Source organism: Thunnus maccoyii, chromosome 11 (assembly GCF_910596095.1).
Source record: "Thunnus maccoyii chromosome 11, fThuMac1.1, whole genome shotgun sequence".
NCBI lineage: Eukaryota > Metazoa > Chordata > Actinopteri > Scombriformes > Scombridae > Thunnus > Thunnus maccoyii.
The window spans coordinates 2,088,009-2,098,576 of NC_056543.1; the positions used below are offsets into that span (position 1 = coordinate 2,088,009).

At 41.0% G+C, this 10,568-nt stretch overlaps 1 long non-coding RNA gene across 1 annotated transcript; it reads right to left on the reverse strand.

The window, feature by feature from the left end:
• Nucleotides 1-436: 436 nt before the first annotated feature.
• On the reverse strand, nucleotides 437-1,149 carry LOC121907249. The gene is made up of 2 exons (XR_006098816.1): nucleotides 1,058-1,149; nucleotides 437-692 (listed from the first exon to the last, which is right to left on the reverse strand). It is a non-coding gene; the product is annotated as an uncharacterized LOC121907249 (long non-coding RNA).
• Between the last annotated feature and the right edge of the window lie 9,419 nt (nucleotides 1,150-10,568).

Sequence of the window (10,568 nt, forward strand, 5' to 3'; positions counted from 1 at the left end):
GCACTAAAAAGACTGTAACGTTGAAAGATATCTACTTGATTTGACTCATTTGGACGCTGAAGCTTCATATTAGCTTCAGATAAACTTTTAAATACATTTTTTTGTCCCCCATCACTTCCATTGTAAGGTCATTATGAAGGGATCTTCTAATGGTCAGTATGAACAGGAGGAATGATTACAGCAAGAAAAACAGCTTTAATTTTCATTTGGGCTCCTGACTGTGAACTCGTCCTTTAAGGGCGTATCTTCATCCATATGTGGCTGATTGTGGGAGTGGAAATGAGGCTTGTGTATATGCCCCTAGTGACAACCAGACAACCAGAACCATGAGTACAGTAACTTCATAAATCATTTTATTAATCTGGCCCCTGGTCTGAGACATTCTCAACAGCTTCTTAATCAGCTCTGCCAAAGACATCAGACAAAGAGAGATCAGTTGGAAATGTATAACAATATTTATTGATGTTAGCGTCAGACAGAGTTTTGGTGATTAGACTCCATCGATGTGAAGCATCCTCATAAAGCATAATGAAGACAGGAGACAGGACAGGATCCCCCCTGGAGTCTAGACGCTGGTGGTGGTGGTGGTGGTGGTGGAGTGGAGCCAGCAGGCAGGCGGTTGATGGACGAGTCTCTCTGGATATCATGGAGGTCATGGTGGTGATGGAGAGCAGGTGGGTCGCACAATAGTTCTGAAAGACAGAATAGCAGAATTGCAGCAATATTTAAAAAAACAGCATCTAGAGACTGATTGGCCAGAGGAATGTGGGCTGAGAGATAATTGGTCAGCTATGTTGATGTTGGAATTGTGAATGAAGGGATTTTTGACAGCGTGGGAAGGCAAGAACAGAACAGGAGGAAATCCAGACTTCCATCCGTAGTGAAATAAAGGCAGAACACCGGAGAAGAGATCTTCCTTCTTCAACTTTCACCAAAGCTTCATTTGGCAGATGCTTCTGTGCACTAAAAGTAAAGTGAGGATGCTTTCAAAAATAATGCCATGAATAGTTTTTATTTATCAATTAGCGTGATAGAAAGTTGAGTAAACAGAAGAAACCTAAATAAAGTCAACGTTTGGCGTGATCACACTTTGCCTTTAAAACAGCAGCAGCTCTCGGTCGGTTGTTCCTGCAGAAGTTTCCACAGCTGTTCTGTGGATTTAGGCATCTCAGAGTCCCTTTACACCTTGCATTAAAAATGATATGATTTAACCTGATTACATTTACACCTGGTATAAATATGTCAGGTTGAGTAGCAGGAACGGATGCAATTGCAGAGACCAGCATGCAGAGATTGCAGGACAGGGCAAACCAGAACAAGCTGAACAAAACAAATGATCCAACAAAGACTCAACTCAAAACCAGACCTTAAATACAGACTAAACTAATCAGGGAATGGGAAACAGGTGACAAGACACAAGGGCAGGCTGGGAGTGATTGGCTGAGGGAAACACAGCAGAGCAGAGCTAACGAGGGTGATGAAGGGCAGGTGAGGAGGAGCACATGAACACACAAGGGAAACACAGCAACAAAACCAAAACCCAGAAAACACAAAACTCCAAATACAACCCACATCAACCTGCCCAAGAACCACCATGAACCCAAACCCAAGTACACAACACGCCAGGCCAAACAACAAAAGGCGGTCCAAACCCACCACCCAAATACAACAAGAAAAACCCACATGACCAGGAGACCCCAAAGAACACAAAAACACAAAGAGACCAAAAAACACACAAAGTCCAGGCAGGGTGTGACAGAATATGTGTCTCCAGTGTCCCCAGCCTCAATTTTGAATATCATATCAGCAGCTCGTCCAGTCCTGTTTATCTTGTAAAAATGCAGAAGTTGTTTTTATTTAGTTTTTGTTTAGTCTCCTCACTGCAGAAATGTTTTAACAGGCATAAACCAGAAATCACTCTCACAATCTCTAGACTTTTAAAGATCTGGTATTATGGCCTTTTTGACTTATTTTTATAAATACTGATTTAAACATATTTGTTACATTTTATTCACCAAACATTGTTTAGTTTTCTCTAAATCTATCTTTCCTTACAGCTCAGACTCCTCTCTGTCCTCCAGCGGGCTGTTTATTTACATAAAATCTGCATTATTAATGAGTCCCTACTCTGATTGGCTGGAGGTGTGTCCGCCCACCTTCACCCCTCAGCCAATCAGAATAGGCCCTAATGAAAGCAGCAGCATGTTTACCTGCAGTAATGTCTGCAGCTGGAGATGTTAGACAGTATAAAGCGTCTATGAAGCAGAGTCTGATTCTTCTGCTGCTCAGCTGAGACTCAACAGGAAGTTTCTGAACAGTGAGACAGCCAAACGTAGCCGGAGGTTGTTAGCTTAGCTTTAGCACAGATATATTATATTCCTTTAGCTGAGTAACAGAAAGAAACCATGTTTTAAAACTCAGCAGACGGTCGGCTGTAAAATGTGCCAAACACAAACAACCACTGGCTGATAACGGAGGGAAGATTGTCTCCAAAAATGAATTTCAGCCATTACTGACATACATTTCCATCCTCTGGAAGGCTGTAAAGACTTTTTACTGATGCAAACTGCGACTACAGAAGTTACATAAACACAGGGCGGCGACGGGCTCATGATGAAGCTTCCTGCGGATTTGATTTGACTTTCGGGTGTGACACCGCTCGCTCTGCAGCCACATATTTCAAAATTTCATATAACTTAAAAGAGTGAGGAGATAGAAGTGAGTAATGTTACAGCACAGGAGGCCCCAACATCACCCTGATCCATCTCAAACATGGACTTTCTTGTCTTCTACAATACCAGCTCCTACACTATAATAATACTAAAACCAGGAGAATGTTACTCCACTTTTAGCATCACTACACTGGCTACCCACTTGTTTTAAGATCTTATTTGTTGGATCTTCACAGCAGTCTGTGTTCAGCTGAGGTCCCTCGTCATGAACCTCCTGGATGCTCCTCTGTCAGATGTAAGACTAGAGGGGGTATTTTTTTTATTTGTATCTTATGTTTGTGTAAGGCACTTGCAAACTGGAATTACAGGAGGCAATCTGAGCTCCACACTGTCCTTGTGGTTATTTTTACACTTCACACATATCTCATCAGAAACACCCGACGTGTTTGTAGAACTGCGGAGAGCCGAGGGACCGCTGATGAAGCTGATGGCAAAATCCATCTGGATTTAAATAGAAATGACTGTTTCAAAGTTTAAGAGAGAAAAGCGGGAAGGACGGCAGCAGGATGTGAACTGGTTTCTCTACATTCTCCTCTTATTTTACTCTCAGATAAGGGTTTTACAGAAACGAGAGAAAACTCATCAAGTACAGGAAACAGTTTTTCTTTGCAGACAACCTGAGAGGATTATTCTTTTTTTTTGAATAACAACAAAACAACAACGTTTAACCGCAACCTGACCCGGACTGCTTTAGAGTGACACATTGCTCTTACGTCACCTCACCTGTCATCATTCAGATACAGGAACCAGCTGAAGCCATGATATCAATGAATACAGTGATGAACTCATTAATGAACACTTACAGCAGTGTCTCTGCCTGGCTGTCACACATTTTTATGCTCAGGTTTAAGGACTCGGTTTCACATCTCCCATTAATACAGAAATGCTGTTCATGTACAGAGTTCTGTAGTTTTTGTACTCAAATAGCATCATAATGCACCTTTACTTTGGTGCAGTGGAAATATATATTTCCTCCTGGACCTCTGAGACTTGTATATGAGTTCTCCTGCTCTACCGCACACAGCAGACAAAGCCTCTCTACATGTATAAACTGTATCTATTAGGGATGTGCAGAGAGCCCAGTATTTGTATTTGTATCTGTATTTGTTGAGGCAGCAAAATTATTTGTATTTGTATTCGAATAAAAGTGGACAGAGGCTTAAAAATCCTGTTTTTGTTTTTATTACGCTTTTAATTTTAGAAAATTACAATAAGTGTTCATGTAGCGTGTGTCAGTAGCTCAGCTTTATCTCTGGGGAACACCCCCGACTCCAGGAGTGATGTCCAAATTAGGAAATGTGCGTCATGTAGCAGGTGGATGTGACTCCCCTCGTTGAGACCTGCTGATAGACGTCACAGCGGAGCAGAGGAGAGACACTGAGATAGAGATGTAACTGACCTGCACTCTGGTATTTGACATGGTTTATTTTTCTTTCTGAAAACAAATAATTTTTTAAATATTTGTATGAAACAAATATTCGTAATAAACCCCCACTATTTGTGCTTTGCCGAATAAGCACACCCCTAGTATCTATGAACCCACATAAACACAAGATCAGGAACAAGAAAAGTCAAAATGTATCCCAGTGCCTCTCTTACAAAGAAAGAAGAGAAACTACAAAAGTAATTTCACCTACTGTTTGCATTTATAAAAGAAATGAGCAAACGTTACACATCCTATATAATATTTTTTCATGCAGCACCATTTTCTGCCTATATCACACTTTCCTGAAGCGCAGGTACATCAGGCCTTTCAGTGACTGAGAAAACACTTTACAGTCTACTGAAATATAAAGTTTTAGACAGAATACAAACTGCAGAGCTGATCGGAATCACAGCGTTGTCTGAGAGTTTTCTTAATTGGAGAGTTGCTTCACAGGAAGCTTATGTAAGATCAGTTTTAAGACTCCAACGTGCTGTCCTCGTTTTCTTCTGAGCAGCCCTGCAGGAGTGTGACAAGCTGTGTGTGTGTGTGTGTGTGTAGAGTCATTTTCCACAGCAGTTTCTCATTATCTCTGGTTTCCCTTTGAGTGTGTAGAGCAGCCACAGCTACGTACAGCACGGGGGGGAACTAAAGAAATCCTGGAGCATCGTCACAAATGATGTCAAGACTTCCAAAGCAGTCTGGGAAAAAAAGGAGAGAAGATGATTAAAGCATCACAATGCTTGTGTTCCACCTCCAGACGCCACACTGATCCTGAGCAGGTTTGTGCCGCAGCAGCCTGTCGAGTGTTCACACTGGAAACCATTACAGGTCTGTAACGGTTAGAAGAGTAATCAGAGATCTCAGTGTGGACACACTGAATCTGTTCATGTTCACTGTTGTTGCACAAAATATAAAACAGTTTGGACCTAAACAGAGACAAAAGCTCCAGTAAGACCTGAGAAAGATCTTTGAAAATACATTTTAATATACATTTATCGTTGCTCATTTTACATAATTCTCTGTTAGAATTAAAGGGCTTTGGTTCTGTTGGGATCATCCCATTATTATAAAATTAATCATTTTAATGGACAGATTCAAATTGTGCGTATACTGTTGAAAATTATGTTGCAATTACTAAAACTTAAGTTGCGATTGAATCAGTTGATTTTAGGGCCTTTTCTCTATTCTTGACGCGTTCTTGTCTGTTCATGTATTTACTTGTGATGGAAACGTCAGTCTAAAAGACAGGAAGTGTTCTTGCCCCGTCCGTTTTAGACACAGGTAAGTGATTCTGCGTAAACGCTGTACTATGACGGTTCTTGTTCTCTAATTTTTAAACTAATTTCCTGGAAATTTCTGTGTAATTTGCAGATATTTAACAGTCAATGTTTTCAACTGACAGAATATTTTCAGTTTTCAATGTGTAGTTCTGTGTGTCAAAAGTAGATATTAGGTTGTTTCTTTAAAATGCTTAGATGAGCACATTTCCTGTATACTATGAAATCACATGACCCCTTCAAAGAAACATCCAGAGAACATCCTAACAGCTACTGTTAGGAAATGACTGAAAACATTATATCACTTGTACCAAATAGCACCATCCTGTCTGTAAAATGTCCTAAAAATAAATCATTATCAGTGTAAAAAGCAGGAAGCAGCTGTATAAACTGGGACAGCTGGTTTTAGGACTCCTGTGCTGCAGTTCCCAGACTGAGCAGCAGGGGGAGCTGTGGCTCCTGAACACAGACTGGAAGCTGCTGAAGAAGCTTTGATCCTCTGCTTCCTCTGCTTCTGTTTGGAAATAATTCACCTGAAAACTCCTCGTCTTCATCAACATCATCATCGTCATCATCATCATCATCATCATCAATGATTCAGCTCGTTATCTCCTTATTCTCTTCTTCTTCCCCTCCTCTTCCTCCTCTCGTTTCTTCTTCTTCCCCTCCTCTTGCCTCCTCCTTTTCATCCTCTTTTCTGTTTTGCTCTTCTGTCACGCCCTCCTGCTCTTGTTCCCCTCTTTCTTTCCTCTTCTTCCTTCTTCTCTTTCTTCTCTTACTCCCCCCTCCTCCTCCTCGTCCTCGTCCTCCTCCTCCTCCTCCTCGTCCTCTTCCTCTTCTCGGCTCACAGAAGCGAGAACAAGTCGGTGAGTCTCAGTCTGACTTTAACGCCACATGACTGGAAATCTATGACGCTTGGTTTGGTCCACAGGGTGGTGGGTGACACACACACACACACACACACACACACACACACACACACACACACACACACACACACACACACACACAAGGAACATGTTGGAAATAATAGTGTGTGTGTGTGTGTGTGTGTGTGTGTGTGTGCACTTCTTGAGATCACCTTTAATGGATTCTCCATGTCTTTAAAACCTCTTGAAGAAAAACGTGTCAAAAATAATTTCCATGCAGTTCATCGTTTGGTTGAACTGATTTTAATTCTCTATTTAATTATTTTTAATTGATGACATTTTTTTTTAACCTGGATTTAATCTAATAAACTAATGTCATTGGGCTGTAAATAAACACTGGTAAGACACTCGCAGAGTAAATAAACAAGAATTGTACAATTAAACACAGTCTCATATCATCCAATCACTTTATATTCACTTTATATTGCAGCTCCGTCTCCTGCATATATCCTGCAGTATTATTATGACGTTGTAAACCCTCTGTGTGGCTCCTTCGCTGTCCAATTCACCTTTGACCTGTTCCAAGACAATTTTATTCATATATCACAAATCACAAATTTACCTCAGAGGGCTTTAACACCCTCGATTCAAATAAAGAAAGATCCCCCCCCCCCCCAAAAAAAGCCTTTTAATCCAGCGGCGGCCATGTTGCAGTTGGTGATTATTTAATGTACACTTTAACTATCAAAAGTGTGTAAAATTGCATGCACCAAACTGCATGTTATAGAGAATTTCTGGTGTTTACTGACTGAATAATGATTCCTGCCATCAGTCGTTCATTATCACTGAGTTTTTCTCGATGCAAGAGGGCTGCATCACCTGCAGCTTTTGAGCAGCTGTCAGTGACGACCTCTAACTTCTCTCAGACTGAGGAGCTACTTATAGAGCGAAAATCTTATGTGAAATACTCTCAGACCCAAAAACTTAAGAGTCCTAAAGTTAGGACTGACACGGCTCATAAGTTTAGAGTTTCTCTGAACTCGGCCAGTTAGGAGCTACTTTTAGCCTGAGGATGTTTTGTGAATACGGCCCCTGGAAAGAATAACACCTCCTCTTGAACTAGCGGTTGGTTTATAGCTAGACGCTCAGAACTGGTTTGCACTAAGTGTTGTCAGACCATGTGGGAAATCAAGTAGCTGTTCCACGCGGCTACACATGAAGGCGGAGTGAGACATCGAAAAAAAATCTTCTTCTCCTTCTGTGAAGGTGCTGCAACACACAAACCAACCTATAAAGATTATTATCAATGCACATCAACCACACTCAGGTGGCGACGACACATAGATGTTAAACTGACTGGTTAAGATACATCTGGCATAACTTCCCATAGGACTTAAACAATCAAAACACAGTTTCCTCATGAATATTTACAAAAAAAAACAGGTCATGGAAAAAAATTCTTATTGAAACAACCAAGTGTGAGATTATGCAAAAAAAAAAATCTATCCAAAAAGCTTCTCTGTTGGATGGATTGAGATGATGATGGGGCGTCCTGTGCTTAAATAATTTGAATATTTGGATTTTGCAGCTGCAGAGTGAGTGTTGTTGAGGCGGTGCTCGTTATTACGTCACACCAGAAAGTCAAATCATCCCGTCGCCGCCCGGCGCTACGCTGAGCGTTGTTTACTTCTGTAGTCGCAGTTTTGCATCACAGTCAGATGCAGCACACTGGAGGTGTTGCTGGTTGTTCAGCAGCGGATGGATATTTAAGTCAGGCTGAACGGCTGAAATTCATTTTTGGAGACAATCTTCCCTCCGTTATCGCTGAGCGGTTGTGTGTGTGTGTGTGTGTGTGTGTGTGTGTGTGTGTGTGTGTGTGTGTGTGTGTGTGTGTTCTGCACATTTTACAGCTGACTGTCTGCTTAACGAGACTCAGTACAACCCCAGGATTGTCTACTGTTTCATCTTCAATCTGTGGATTAAGTTTTAAAACATGGTTTCTCAGCTAAAGGAGCATAATATATGACCACTGACTGGTGGAATTAATGTCAGTACGGATGGAACAGCTGTAACGATACATCACATACAACACCAGCGCAAACGTGAAGGACAGAAGTGCGAAAAACTCACAACTCCACATACCACACAATACAACTTGTTGTGTGTTCATCAACTGCTTCGGGGGAGGAAGCTCCTGCCTCCTCGTGACCTGTTCCTTCCGCCGGAGGGGAGACGCTGGAGAAGACCTGGGTGGAGAGGGTCATCCATGATCTTGATGTTGCTGATCTTTGTGAGATGGTACATTGTGTGTGTATACGGAGTCCACTTCAACACGATGTCACCGACCTGAAACATCCTGTTGAAGGGTCAGACTCTGCTTCATAGACGCTTTGTACCGTCTAACATCTCCAGCTGCAGACGTTCCTGCAGGTAAACATGTTGCTGCTTTCATTAGGGCCTATTCTGATTGGCTGAGGGGTGAAGGTGGGGGGGGGGACACACCTCCAGCCAATCAGAGAAGGGACTCATTAATAATGCAGATTTTATGTAAATAGCTTCAGAATCAGGAGTCTGGGCTATAAGGAAAGATGGATTTAGAGAAAACTAAACAACTTTTGGTGAATAAAATGTCACAGAGATGTTTAAAATAGACTCAGGATTTATAAAAAATGAGTCAAAAAAGGCCGTAATAGCAGCTCGTTAATAAGCTGATTGTCATCACTTCACATCTCTGTGTTTGACCTCCGTCTCCTGCAGCTCCGGACGGGTTCAGACTCCTCTGGATCTAATTATCAGCACAAAGGAGTCGTTTCACAGGTCAGCTGGCTGATGACATGTGTTTAATCCCAAGTCTTAAAAGAAGAAACTGCAAATGTATCACTCTGCGTGATGAGAGGTTGTTAGCAATAATTTATGTTATTATTAGTGACTCAAGTTATTCTGATTACTTAAAAGACGACAGCGATTAATGACTATGGAAGAATATCAGGTAGATTCAGGCCGCTGAGTCCTGCACGGAGATGACAGAAACATTCAGACGCTGACAGAGACCACAGTTTGTAATCACAAAGAAGAAGAAGAAGAAGAAGAAGAAGTAAATCTGGGAGCAAAAAAAAAAAGACATGACAGACTCTGAGAAGAAGAGACAGCAGCGAAAACAAAACAAACGCGGCAGAGCGAGGAAGGGAAATATCAGCAAATTGAGTTTTGTTGTCGGTAAAACTTTATGAACTGTGTTATCAGTTCAAATGTGTGTCTGTGCCCAGATATCATAAATCATAACTCCCTTCAGCACTTCATTAATTTTTTTTGTGTATTAAAACAAAGTCAGACTCGTCTGTTTCACTTTTTTTTCAGTGAAACCGTCACTTCCTGAAGCCTCAGCAATATAAAAACTTATAATCTCTATCTGGAATCCTCCTGATCTAGAAAACCCCATTTAAACATGTGAATGGATTCAGATATATATTATATACGTTAAAGATGTCTGTTACCTTGATCAGTAAAAGAAAATCATACTGTAGATCAGTATGATCTATACACTAACAGAGCTGCAGCCAATCACTGTTGATCTCTGCAGGCTCGCTCAGTGTGTGTGTGTGTGTTTATGATGTTGCTGCTGTATCTCAGCACTCTCTCAGTTTGGAGATGGACTTATTGTTTCAGCTGCTGCAGGTATTTAATAAACTCAAAGGAAACATTTCGACACACAAGCAGCTGTGGGCAACAAACATACTGATGTCAATGACACCTGAACAACATTACTGGGAAAGATTCAGACTTTAATCTAACATAGTTGTGTCCTTTTAAACTTCTTTTAAAGTGAGTCATCTTAACAGGCCTTCGCTTCTTGGCTCTTGACGCTGCAAACGCCGACTCTGTTGCCTTCAACTGATTTATTCTCATAAACAAAACAAAACAAAAAACATTTCTAAGTCTAACATGAGGTCAGTGACTGAACCGATGCTCTGTTCTGTGCACATATTTCCTACAGGTCTACTGAAGAAGACGCTCCTCTTCCTTCTATCACAGCTGATCATCATCATCTGATTAATCACAATAAATCCAAAAATAACGGCTTAAAATATTAAGTTAACATCAATCTGTAAGTCAAAAGTAAAGATTCACATCACCTCAATAAAACAGCAAATTGTGAAAATATAATTTGCAGCCAACACATAAAAAAAAAAGGCTCTAAAAACGTGTTACAGACCTGCCTGAGTCACATTACTGGCTGTAGGATTATTTTGATGAATATTTCAAT